This window comes from Protomyctophum bolini (genome assembly GCF_963924005.1).
Source record: "Protomyctophum bolini genome assembly, chromosome: 24".
NCBI classification, from domain to species: Eukaryota; Metazoa; Chordata; class Actinopteri; order Myctophiformes; family Myctophidae; genus Protomyctophum; species Protomyctophum bolini.
In genome coordinates this window covers 22,396,375-22,410,171 of record NC_137885.1, presented here as the reverse complement: position 1 = coordinate 22,410,171, position 13,797 = coordinate 22,396,375, and the positions used below count along the sequence as shown (strand labels likewise).

Genomic DNA, 13,797 nt, shown 5'->3' with positions numbered 1-13,797 from the left:
GCATAATTTATAGTCTTTGATTGAAACATTCATAAAGACATAGTTTATGGACACGACGCACAATTACTAAATTAATGAATGAATGAGCCAACTATACTACATGGTCTCATTTTCACAATGTCACAATGCCTGGTCTCTAAACTGCCTCCCCCTGGCCAGCCGGGGCGCCTGATGGAGGGGAAAGGAACTGGTTGGAATAACGTGTTCCTTCCACACGCTACGTTCAACCAGGGAAACTCCCCCCTGTCAGGTGTAAAGGAGCAACTTGGACATGAAGGAAGCATGAGTTCAAGTCCGTTGCTCTCCCCAGGTTGGCGGAGGGTGTGTAGAGCCCAGGATCACATTAGATAATTGACACAGGGGTGAAAAATGGGTTACATAATCGTGGGATAAAAATTATAAAAATAAAAAAAACAATGTCACAATGCCAATGTGCCTTCGAAAATGAAGGTGACCTGTCTTCCCAAAGAGCAACCGAGGACATGCGAGCAGTGGAGAGAGAGAAAAAAAGAAGCCTTGCAGCCTGATGGGTTTGCAGTATGGTCCCTATACTGAGCTCATAGCAGACAGAATGTAGGCCTAGTGGAGAACATTATGTAGCAGAGTGGAGGAGGAGGAGAGCACTATAGTCTGGACAGGACTGGCAGGCAGCCTGACGAATAGTTTACACTCTTAATAAACATGTGTGAGTCAGGCATCTTTAACTCTTTACTTAACCCAGCACTTTGGCTGACGTCTACAGCAATGACTGGAGAGAAGAGAGGAGAGGAGAGGAGAGGAGAGGAGAGGAGAGGAGAGGAGAGGAGAGGAGAGGAGAGGAGAGGAGAGGGGTGGGGACTGGAGGACGTTCCAATTTATCTAATGTCTTATCCAGACCGTAAACTGACCTCTGACCAACTGCAGTGTGTATTGGAAAACGCCACCTTTTAGCCCAGTGTGTGGCATTTATGGAATGAGATTCATTATCGTTTCTTCTGTCGGGCGCGAAACCCTGTCATCTACAACATGAATGAATACCCTACCACAGTACAGCGTCTTGCTTGTGTATCTGTTACTTTTGATGCTTTTGAATTTTAATCCTGAAAGGTAACCGTTTTGAACCTACGTGAGATGCTATTGCTGTAGGAATGAAAACAAAAGATGAAGAAGCTTAAAAGAAGACTGTAATGATAATAATGATGTTTCAATACGTTCTTGATTGAAGTCACTTATGTACAAAGTAATCAAGTCTATAATAATATTAATGCATGAGGCAACAGCATTGTTCAACCATGCAGGCTACAACAAAATGCTGAAACAGGCACGCTGTGTGTGTGTGTGTGTGTGTGTGTGTGTGTGTGTGTGTGTGTGTGCACGTGCATGCGTTGAATGCATGCATGACCACTCCCTTATCACTAGTTTTGAGGAATGTATTTTCTTCTATCCCACTTCACTCCACTACCTTCCATGCACAGCTGTAGGAATTGCACACACACACACACACACACACACACACACACGCACGCACGCATGCACACGGAAACGAAATAAAAGACAAACAGTTGGAAAAGTACAGCTGGAGGGCTCTCCTCCCCTCCCTTCCCCTCTCAAATCTTCTCCTCAATTGAGCTGGCCCGGCCCGGCCCGGCCCAGCACGACTCCTGAAGGGGATGGATGAGTTTCAGTTCCTACGCGCCAGTCTACCCAACGCCTATGGAATGTTTATGTAAGGAGTGGAGGGGGTGGGGTGGGGGGATAGGAAGGCGGGGGGGGGGGGATTCCAGGCTGCTGCTGCTGCTATTGCCTCGTCTCAGGGCTCCAAGAAACAGCATGCAGGGCTGAGGTCCACCTCACACTATGTAATGGCACCTCTCAGTCAGTCATTCCTGGGTCCACCTCACACTATGTAATGTCACCTCTCAGTCAGTCATTCAGGGCTGAGGTCCACCTCACACTATGTAATGGCACCTCTCAGTCAGTCATTCCTGGGTCCAGCTCACACTATGTAATGGCACCTCTCAGTCAGTCATTCCTGGGTCCACCTCACACTATGTAATGTCACCTCTCAGTCAGTCATTCAGGGCTGAGGTCCACCTCACACTATGTAATGGCACCTCTCAGTCAGTCATTCCTGGGTCCAGCTCACACTATGTAATGGCACCTCTCAGTCAGTCATTCCTGGGTCCACCTCACACTATGTAATGTCACCTCTCAGTCAGTCATTCAGGGCTGAGGTCCACCTCACACTATGTAATGGCACCTCTCAGTCAGTCATTCCTGGGTCCAGCTCACACTATGTAATGGCACCTCTCAGTCAGTCATTCCTGGGTCCACCTCACACTATGTAATGGCACCTCTCAGTCAGTCATTCAGGGCTGAGGTCCACCTCACACTATGTAACGGCACCTCTCAGTCAGTCATTCCTGGGTCCACCTCACACTATGTAATGGCACCTCTCAGTCAGTCATTCCTGGGTCCAGCTCACACTATGTAATGGCACCTCTCAGTCAGTCATTCCTGGGTCCACCTCACACTATGTAATGGCACCTCTCAGTCAGTCATTCCTGGGTCCACCTCACACTATGTAATGGCACCTCTCAGTCAGTCATTCCTGGGTCCACCTCACACTATGTAATGGCACCTCTCAGTCAGTCATTCCTGGGTCCACCTCACACTATGTAATGGCACCTCTCAGTCAGTCATTCCTGGGTCCACCTCACACTATGTAATGGCACCTCTCAGTCAGTCATTCCTGGGTCCACCTCACACTATGTAATGGCACCTCTCAGTCAGTCATTCCTGGGTCCACCTCACACTATGTAATGGCACCTCTCAGTCAGTCATTCCTGGGTCCACCTCACACTATGTAATGGCACCTCTCAGTCAGTCATTCCTGGGTCCACCTCACACTATGTAATGGCACCTCTCAGTCAGTCATTCCTGGGTCCACCTCACACTATGTAACGGCACCTCTCAGTCAGTCATTCCTGGGTCCACCTCACACTATGTAATGGCACCTCTCAGTCAGTCATTCCTGGGTCCACCTCACACTATGTAATGGCACCTCTCAGTCAGTCATTCCTGGGTCCACCTCACACTATGTAATGGCACCTCTCAGTCAGTCATTCCTGGGTCCACCTCACACTATTTAATGGCACCTCTCAGTCAGTCATTCCTGGGTCCACCTCACACTATGTAATGGCACCTCTCAGTCAGTCATTCCTGGGTCCACCTCACACTATGTAATGGCACCTCTCAGTCAGTCATTCCTGGGTCCACCTCACACTATGTAATGGCACCTCTCAGTCAGTCATTCCTGGGTCCACCTCACACTATGTAATGGCACCTCTCAGTCAGTCATTCCTGGGTCCACCTCACACTATGTAATGGCACCTCTCAGTCAGTCATTCCTGGGTCCACCTCACACTATGTAATGGCACCTCTCAGTCAGTCATTCCTGGGTCCACCTCACACTATGTAATGGCACCTCTCAGTCAGTCATTCCTGGCACTGGGGGAAAGTATAACTGAGTATACCGTACCTTTTTTATACTTTATACTTCTAGCAGGGCTACCAGGCTTAACCCATTCTGACCTGAGATCAGATTCTAAAAAAATGTCAGTCGTTCTTCGATTTAAAAAAAATAGCAGACCTACAAGCTCGTAGCGCGCCACTCGGTGGCGCGCTATGAGCTTGTAGATCTGCTATTTTTCAATAGCTAAAGCACGACATGATGCTAACACCAAAAGGGGTTCCCGTTCAGAATGGGTTAAAGGGATATTTCACTTTAAAAAAAATCTTTTGGTCATTTTATCGTCTACTCAAGCTTATGTGAACACCCCAGGCGTTTTTTTAAGTTACTTGATTCAGTATTTAGATATTTGATAATCATTTTAGCCGCCCCGCCACCTTCCTATACAGAACCATTATAACTTCAATGGCCATGGGTTGGCCCAAGGCTCAACTTGAGAAAATCGGACATTCTCTTCTTCCATCTCTCCAAACCCCCAAAGTTCGCAAACCTGGGGGTCATGCCGGACCCTCTCCTTTCAATCCCACATCAAATTGGTTACTGAATCTGGCCTTCTTCCACCTCAAAAAACCTTTCCAGACTCCGTCCGTCACTCCCATCCACGCTTTCATCTCCCCCCGGCTGAATTACTGTAATGGTGTCCTGTTCGGCCTCCGAAACAAGTCCCTTGACAGATTGCAGTACGTCCAAAACTCAGCTGTCAGAGTGCTAACCCGCACAAAACGCTGGAAGCACATCACCCCCACCCATGGACGCCTCCACTGGGTCCCGGTTAAGTTCCACATCAACTATAAACTGCTACTTCTCACCTACAAATCCCTCCATGCCCCACAGTGTATCTGACAGACCTCCTCAAGGACTACACCTCTGAGGTCTTCAGGACATGGAGCTCCTCACCATCCGTCATGCAAACAAGCGGACCCTCGGCGATAGAGCCTTCTATGTGGCATCCCCTGACCTCTGGAACTCTCCCCCCTTGGAGATTCACCAGACGCCTACATTGGACTCTTTCAAGTCTGCACTGAAGAGACATTTGTTCACTCAGGCTTTTGGCAATTAGTTTGTTTGTTTTTCTGTTTTGTAAAGCGTCCTTGGGTTTCTGGAAAGGCGCTATATAAATTCAAGTTATTATTATTATTATTATTCAAACCATTTTAACCATGGTAGATTCATCGAAAACACCCAACCGTTTTTTTCCCGGTGACTGATATTGTCCTTCTAATACGTGATGGGGCCGTGCTTTTTCATTTACTGTTTTCATTATTTTTAATAATTACTTTGGAAAAGAATCTCCTCCAGGAGGAGGCCGGAGGAGACTAAAACATCAAGAGTAGTTATTAAAATCAGACCCGTCTGAACTGAGTGGTGCTGTACTGTACTGTACTGTACTGTACTGTACTGTACACTACGGTGTGACAAATGTGACCATTGTTTGTTACACTGGACACATTGGGTCCACTACACTTCAGAGGCATCTATATCTATCTATCTATCTATCTATCTATCTATCTATACATAATTACACATACTTTGGTAATGCATTTTATGCCAATAGTTGTTTTCGACATGTTGATTGTTTTTATATCATCTCTGTATAGGGTGAAAAGCAAAGGCAACAGATATACAAGCTTGAAAGACGTGTTGCGTCACGCCATGCTTGGAGCTTGTGGATCTGCTGCTTTTGATGCTGTAGTACGATAAGGCAGAGCACTATTCTAATACAAAAACACCCACAGTTAGAATATGGAGATAAGAGGTTTCTGCCAGACAGCAACAATATCATGTTATTGCTCTTGCTCATCAGTTAAAAAGAAAAGAAGGGGGAAAAAAAAAAAACTTCTTCCAGCACTGGCTGAAGTCCACGTCACGCTATGCAGTTACAACGCTGATGTTCTTTCCAGAAAGTATGAAAAAACAATAACAATAGAAGAAACGACCCACATGCTTTTATTATGAATGACGCATAGCCTCGTTATGTGCACTGGTGACTTTTTTGGAATAGAGCTCAGCTCTTTTCCTGCCTCTGAAAATGTCATTTCCGAAACTCTCCAACACGGGGACTGACAGTAATGTCTTAAGGTGCGTTCCGACATGTAATTTTACACTTCCTCGAGTTTTATTGCCGTTTTGAAGCCATTAAAAACGATTGTGTATATATTTCAGATTAGTGGAAAAATAAAACACCATATGTGCTCTGTTAAAACCACTTAAAGCCTGTTAAATATTGTTGACCAAGGTCCCCCATGGGGGTCTGTACTTGGTCCCCTCCTTTTGTCCCCGTCCAAACTTCACTCAAAGTATAGATGAATATCAGAGGGTGGAAAGATGTATTCAATCTTATCCACAAGGAGTGAAAGCGATTTGAACACTACAGTATGTCAGTGGAAGCATCCACACACACATCAATGGAGCTTTTTGTCATCAGCAGGGTTCATATCATAACACTTCTCACACAGAGCCAGGCTTGAAGAACATTCTCCCCAAGAGTCACATTACTGTAGGTTTGTAGCCAATGGTTCACCCTATAGCACAGTGGTTCCCAAATGTTTTAGCCCGTGACCCAAAAGATACTGGCTTCGCGTCACATTGTGAGCTTGTAGATCGGCTATTTTCACTACTTCTTAAACATGTGTTTTATAGTTTATGGAATTTATTTGATCTTCTTTGATTTCTTCATGAAATTACTCATTGAATTTGTTTTTAATTCATGATTTTCCCCCATTTCTTTTGGGAAATATTTATTAACAGTTTGCAGAATTACAGTACATTTCAAGCACAAACTCAATACAAAGACTGTCAACTGTGAGTGGACTACCCAATTGTTTACAAGAGGGTCCACCTTGTTAGGAGCCTGACCAGTTTGTTTTGGGACAGATGGATAGATATGGTGAATAGCTTTTCACTGGTTTGTGTGTGGAAGTCAGAGTAACCTGTAACGGTCCATTTGGATTGATTGATTGATTGACTGACTGAGTGTAGACAGAGAAGGTAGAGAGAGGAGAGACGTATGAGGCAAGACGGGGGGAGGGGGGGGGGTGGTCAGGGCCTCGGATATGAAATTGGGTCCTCACAGGGAGCATAATTAATGGTCTGTGCAATAACTAGCCACCAGGCAGGCACCCCACTGAATGTGTTTTTGTTCATAAAAATGGCTGTGTGTGTGTGTGTGTGTGTGTGTGTGTGCGTGCGTGCGTGCATGCGTGCGTGATGACATCACGCAGTACATTAAAGATCTCTGTGTCATTTTAGATTTGAGCGTTGGCTATTATAGATATACCAGATGTATAAGCTCACTTCGTGCCGAGCTGCAACCTTGTACATCTGCAAATGCTATATATTTCTCAACCTTCTTTATTTTTTATTTTTTTATTCTACACGAACTCTCTTCTCTTCTGAGGGTCCTTGGCCAAAAACATATAATGCGTCGTGGGGGTTCCTTGGCACTAAACTACCGGCGTAGAAGGTATTTGTAGAATCGGCCTCAGGTCCTAATGGGTTAAAATTGACTCCATGCTCAACCCATTTTGGGGCGGGAACCGCTTTTGGTGTTAGCATCATGTCATGCTTTAGCTATTGAAAAATACCAGATCTACAAGCTCATACGAGCTTGTAGGTCTGCTATTTTTGAAAAACACACGACTGACATCAGGCCTGCCAACTCTCACGCAATCAGCGTGAGACGTCTTTCTCACACACTCACACCACACCCACCATTTCTCGACAATTAGAAACATAGCTTTTTCAGAAAACCGTCGGGATGTGGAAGACATTTTTAGAATCTGATCTCAGGTCAGAATGGGTTAACCTGACGGGGAAAGAGTTTGTGTGTGTGTGTGTGTGTGTGTGTGTGTGCATTTGACAGAGACGTGACGATGCGTTGCTCATCGCCGCATCCATCCAGGGTGATTTATGGTCCCGGTCACGACAACAAGCGTCCCAAAGGGCGTCATCGCCCATGTGCGTTGGCAGCAGACAGTTGCCATAGTGACGTTCCCCCCCATCTCGCTCGTTTCTGTGTCTCCGTGTGTGTATACGTGTTGCCGTGGAAACTGACATTCGCCATTTTGTTTGCTAGTGTCGGGCAGGAACCTCGTATCTCTGTGTTTCGACTTTTGTTTTCTAATGTTTTATCTTCAATGATTCGAATGGGACACTTTGTCAAACTAACAAAAAAATAGATCTACAAGCTTATGCAAATGTCATGATGTGATAATTATTACATGTGTCGGTGGGTTTTATAACCAATGAAAAGCACATGCATGAACAAGAGTTTAAATAATAACTATACATTTTTGGAACACAGGTTATTTTTCCTAAATAAAAAAGTTACAGTTTTGGACATACAAGGTTTCCCCCCCGACGACACCAACGATTTGTTCCTTTTTTTTTTTCCTGCTTCGTTTTTCTTTCTTTCTTTCATTCTGTTTTCCAGAGAGGAGCACAAAAGCCACGTGGCAAAACGTTGTGTCCGTCTGGTATTAGTCATGTATATACCGCCACCGGGGCCATTCCACTCCACAAGCAAAAAGGGGACGCATCAAACAAAAGGACGTGTTTTCCATTTGCTTATTATTATATGTTGGATGTGAATGCAAAGCGAAGCAGGCGCAGCGAAAACTAATGACAAGCGACTGGCCGTGCGTGGCCTCGTTGTGCGGCCCTAATGGGTCTTTGGTACTGTTGCAACCAGTGACTCATCACATCAGTGCTCTTGTTTTGGAAAGATTTGGTAAGATCTAGGATTGTGTTCTGATTTTAAAACATGACATCATTACAGTACATTGCACACATCATAGCAGTTATTTTTTCTTCCTCTGTACCAGTGTCTTTCTTTCTTTCTTTCTTTCTTTCGTTCTTTCGTTCCTTCTTTTTTTCTTTCTTTCTTTCTTTTCTAGTATGGTTGATATACTCCAGAAGCCACATTATGTAGGCTACAAGCACTGCTTCTCAAACTTTTTCATTCTAAGGACCCCCATCTGAAAAATGGGGACCTCCAGAAGCAAAGATTTGAGTAAAGAAATGTCTGTTTAAAAATATTCAAAGATTTGCATTTTTCCCCAAAATAGCAATCTATAGGCTCATAGCGCAGCACTAATAGATTGTAGATCTATTAATAGCCTAGAATAGATCTATTACAGATCAGCTATTTAAATAGATCTACTATTTCCGCTGCACAACATGCTTCCATAAAATACCTAGTACCTACTGACTTCTATGGAATTCAAATGACTGAAATCAGTCGTGGTGACAAAGTGGATGAATGAGAAGAAGAAAAAAAAGCAAGGTTGAGAATAAAGGCTATGGTGAACGAGTACAGAGACATGAGGCCTTTCATCTTTACATCTCCTTGGTGAGAATCAAGCCTGGTTGCCATAGCAGTGTGACGTGCGTGATTTATTTCTACGTCCGAGCATAGACATGGTAACGCCCCGCCTGCCTCTGATTGGCCTACCGACACAAGTACAAGAGAATGGCAACACGCGACAGTAACTTGTAACTTTAATTTTTGTAGAAGAGGCAAACTAATATTGTTTGTGCCGTTTGCTTTGATTGAATAATTGATTGAACACGTAGGCCTACTCTACTGTATGTACTATGATTTGATTTGGCTGTGTTTCAAATTAAAGTGTTAGTGTTGATTATCGTGTATTAATCTAAACTAATACTATTATACTAATAAAGATCAAGGGAAAATAGACTTTTTTTTTTACAGTACAATAATGTTTAAAGTTTACACATGTATACAAATAAACAGGCCAACGGCATAAACAATATTAGTTTACGTTGCTGTCGCGCGTGCCAAGCTGTCATTCTCTTGTAGCTATTATATATCACCCCATTCGACTGTATTTATTTCCCACACGCGCGCAGCAGACTATTGAAGAATATTTAGGATCTCATAATTATACTGTGTTGCAAGGCCTATGTCAATTGTAAATTTACATACAGTAGACCTCTTGGTGACCAGCTGCTACAGAGGGGTGTCGGCCTCTCAGGAGAAGCTAGGAGCCTAATTCCGGTCTATGTAAATTAGGGGTCTGTTGACGTAAAGGGACAGAGTGATTGAATCAAAGGACTTTGCTACTATAATAGATATGCACCATGTCGATCCCTTTGACCAAATGTGGAGTGTTTAAAAGGTGGCCTACAAGGCTATCGAGTCAGTCAGTCGGGCGCGAGCCTTGTGGGAGACGTGAGCCATGCACTCTGCATGGCTGGCGTGATGAGCCTGTATGCTGTTGCTGTGTATGCTGTGTACTCCGTTTGAATAAACACCATGGAACTTCTCTTCGTCTGCTGCGTGCACATTTCTCCTCTGTATGGTATATTATATACATCACTATCCAGCATGTATCTTCCACCTCGGAGACACCGGCTGTGTCGGTTGGCCAATCAGAGGCAGGCGGGGCGTTACCATGTCTATGCTCGGACGTAGAAAGGAATCACGCATGTGACGTACCATTACAAACAACCATCTCAACTGCAGGCAAACAAACTACAACCCTCCAGTCTAGAGAACTACTGTATACTTTGACTGCTTTGTTTCCATCAACCAGCACCAAACCTCTTTGCCAAAAATGAATAAACAATCTCCGTGAGCTTTAATTCATACCTGCTATTTTTTGTGACTGTGCCCCCCCCCCCCCCCCAGAGTAGGCATGCAGGAGTTTAATTGGTCAGTGAGCGATAGTCATGTTTTATTTTCCCCCACTTGTGTGAAAAGTGAATTAGCCGAAACAAAACAGCAGAAAATGCAATCTGTCGTATAGAGCTGTGGATATGACGAAGGGGCTGCTGCAAGACGCTGTGTCTCGGGTGAAAAGACACAGGTAGTGAGCATAAACAGGACAACCTCATTACATGTGACCACCTTTTATTCCAGTCGAGTAACGCAAGGCTTAGCAACCAAACTCCAGTAAACAAACATAAGAGCCAGGGCTGAATGTGACGACAATGTTTTTTAGATTTCACGCCGTGCATTCCGGCTTCAGATAAGGTTTCTTCCTTTATTCCACATGGGACATTTTTAGCAGCCCAATTATGTACAGTACGAGCAGCAGTAGTAGTAAGTACACAGTGTTAAGAAAGGCTTAATCCCGTCACAAGGTGCATATTGTGCAATGACTTCTATGAGAAAAGAAAGCAAAGGCTGGAGTGGTAGCCGCTTTTCACCCCAATTCTGTGTTGTCAGTTGTCACTGCTGTTGCATCCTACTGACTCACCGGCCAGTGAGGAGCCCCCACCGGGAGGAGATAGAGACTTTGTCCTACTCCTCTCGCCCAACACTCCCTGCTGACAGGTGCCACCCCAGCATGTAGCCAATTATCACCCTCCCCGCCCGGCTTTACCACCCATGAACACGGGCCAATTGTTTTCCTATAGACGCTCGACAAAACCGGATGCACCACAACCTCCGTGGTGGTGGGCCGGAACTCTACCACTGTGCCACCTTAGAGCCAGATCATGACTGGGGGAACTATATGGAAATGTATCAAAACCAATGACAGAGAGATTACGGTAATATTGCTCATGTATAGCTTAATAGAAGCATTGTTTAAAATTATACTTTTATCAATGAATGGGAAAAGAATGCGGATCTACAAGCTCACAACAGACAGACAGGCAGGCAGGCAGACAGACAGACAGACAGGCAGGCAGGCAGACAGACAGGCAGGCAGGCAGACAGACATGCAGGCAGGCAGACAGACAGGCAGGCAGGCAGGCAGGCAGGCAGACAGACAGGCAGGCAGACAGACAGACAGACAGGCAGGCAGGCAGACAGACAGGCAGGCAGGCAGGCAGGCAGACAGACAGACAGACAGACAGACAGGCAGGCAGGCAGGCAGGCAGGCAGACAGACAGACAGACAGACAGACAGACAGACAGACAGACAGGTTGTAGGCTCATGCACCACCATTGAGACTGAGTTGTTCAGCACCGGGACAATAGACGTCAGACTACATTGAGTATGAAATAAGAATAAGAGCATAATTGACCTGTAATATCGTCTCAAGTCAGGTGGAAACCTCATATGTCCAAAAAGTTAGAATGTGGAGACAAGATGAAGAATTATTCGTTTCATAGTTTCTACACTTTTGTCATAACACATGCAGGCACATGCATGGGCCTTCCATTAGTGCTTAGACTGCATATTTTCCTGCAAGAAACCTTGGTCATTTTAATCATGTGCAAAAATAATCCATATCAAATGGGGGTCCATGGCCTAATGCATAATAAACTGGGGGTCATTGAAATTGTAAAAGTTGGGAATCACTTGCATTAACCCATAAAAACCATGAAAATATCTGTGTCATTTTAGCTATATATATTTATAGCAACAAAACGTATAATAATAATAATAATAATAATTAGAACAGTGTGGTTTTTTAGAACAGTAGTTCTCAAAACAGCACAGACTGTAAGCTCACAGCGCCCATTTTTTAAAAACCTTGGAAAGTGTTTGATGAATGTTGAGTATATACATTTTGAAAGTTTGAGAACTGCTGGTTTAGAAGTAAAAGCATTTTGTAGAGCTCAGGTTTCCATGGGTTAAATGACCCTATAGAGGGGCATTTGGGCGCTGGAAGGGAGGAATTGCACCAGCAACCCTAATAGGCATTTTCTCCTCCTTCCCGTCTTTTGGTTTGGTGAGTTTTACAGGTTGACACTTAAAGGATTGCGTTAGCTGACCTGGAACCTTCCCAAAGTCCACATCTGCTTGTAATTACCCCCACGTGCGTGCGCGCGCTTGCGTGCGTGTGTGTACTACAGCGCTTGTGTGTGGATTAATATGCCACTCCACCTGTTTTAGGTCTTTGACACTGCCGGAGGAAAAATAACCAGCGGAGAAAAAGGCCCCACTGATTTCGTCAGGCAATGTGGTAAACGGCAAGAAATGTGACCTCACTCGTCACAGGGAAAAACTGAATGTTTTCAGCAGTGGAGGAAGAAGTACTCAGATTTTCATCTACTGCAGTAAAAGCGGCAATGACACAATATAAAAATCACACCCGTGTGGGGGTCCCCGGGGGGGGGGGGGGGGGAGTTCCAGACCCACAGGAACGCACCCAGGGTGCCGGCCTGATTACGGCGAGCCACCCCGCGTCCGAAACGGTTGAGAAATGACAGAGTTACCGTGTGGGGACCCCCTCTACTGTACCCTCCACTGTACTGTACTGTACTGTACTGTCACTGTACTGTACTGGCACACCCAAAATCACCATATATACACTTAATATGTGCGTGTGTGTGTGTTTGTGTATGTTAGGTTGCGCACAGGTGGTGAAAAACAACCATGCCGTTTTTGTGCTCATACCCACCCACCCACACACGTCACTTAAGGAAGTGGTTGCACCACTTCAAAATACTCTTTTCAGAAAAATCTAGGCTAGCCTGTTGGTTTCAAAATGGCTGCCATGTCTGACGCGTATATAGGCAAGGAAGGAAGCACGTCCGAGGCGGGCGGGCCACAATTTACTGCTGACTCGTAGTGTTCACAAAGGCAGAAATGAATTCTGCGGCGGCCATAAGTCAACAAAGGGAGACGAGGCCGAGGGAGGTGTGGTTCCTTCCAGAACAACGTGCATGGACGAATGCAACCGCGGGCAGGTGCCAAAACGTAGCCAACGCGGGCCGCACACTCCCTTAGCCAGCACTTTAGTGAGACCACAATAACAAGAATGACACGAGCTTTCGGAACGGATGCGCCGCAAACGCCTTTGAGATTTTCAAGTGGAGCCCTTATCCAGAGAAAAAAAAGAAAGTTTGGGTACCGCTGAATTAGCTCAAATAGTTGTGATCAGGCCTATATACCGAGGAGCAAATAAAGGGAATGTGTCTCTGTTCTGTTGTACCAAATCTCTGACCATTCAGCATTCAGCAACATCATATTGTGGGGAAACCTTTAGTGGGAAAATAATGCGTTGCAAAGGCTGTGAGCTTGTCGATTGGCAACTTTCAGCCAAAGCTTCCCCCCCCCCAAAATTATAGAAAACAAGTGGTTACAAAACAAAAGAACATAAAAAGGTTTCTCCATGCTCCGAGGCCTCCGACGGGGACAATTTGCCGTCTAATCTTTCTTTCCGTCTTCTTTTTTTTTAACCCATTTTGGGCGAGAACCCCTTTTGGTGTTTTAAACATTATGTAATAATTTAGCTATTGAAAAATAGCAGATCTACAAGTGGGTCTGCTATTTTTGAAAAATCGTTAAAATGTGGCACAGATCATTGAATATATAATTTCAGAGCGAATTAAAATATTGGCTTCTTGGGGGTCCCTGGAACTAC

The 13,797-nt window shown here is 44.9% G+C and overlaps 1 protein-coding gene across 3 annotated transcripts in view; it reads right to left on the bottom strand.

The window, feature by feature from the left end:
• Positions 1–13,797, bottom strand: part of LOC308311945 (rho GTPase-activating protein 6-like) — a 144,284-nt gene that overhangs the window by 42,991 nt on the left and 87,496 nt on the right. The gene's annotated exons all lie outside the window — the stretch shown is intronic.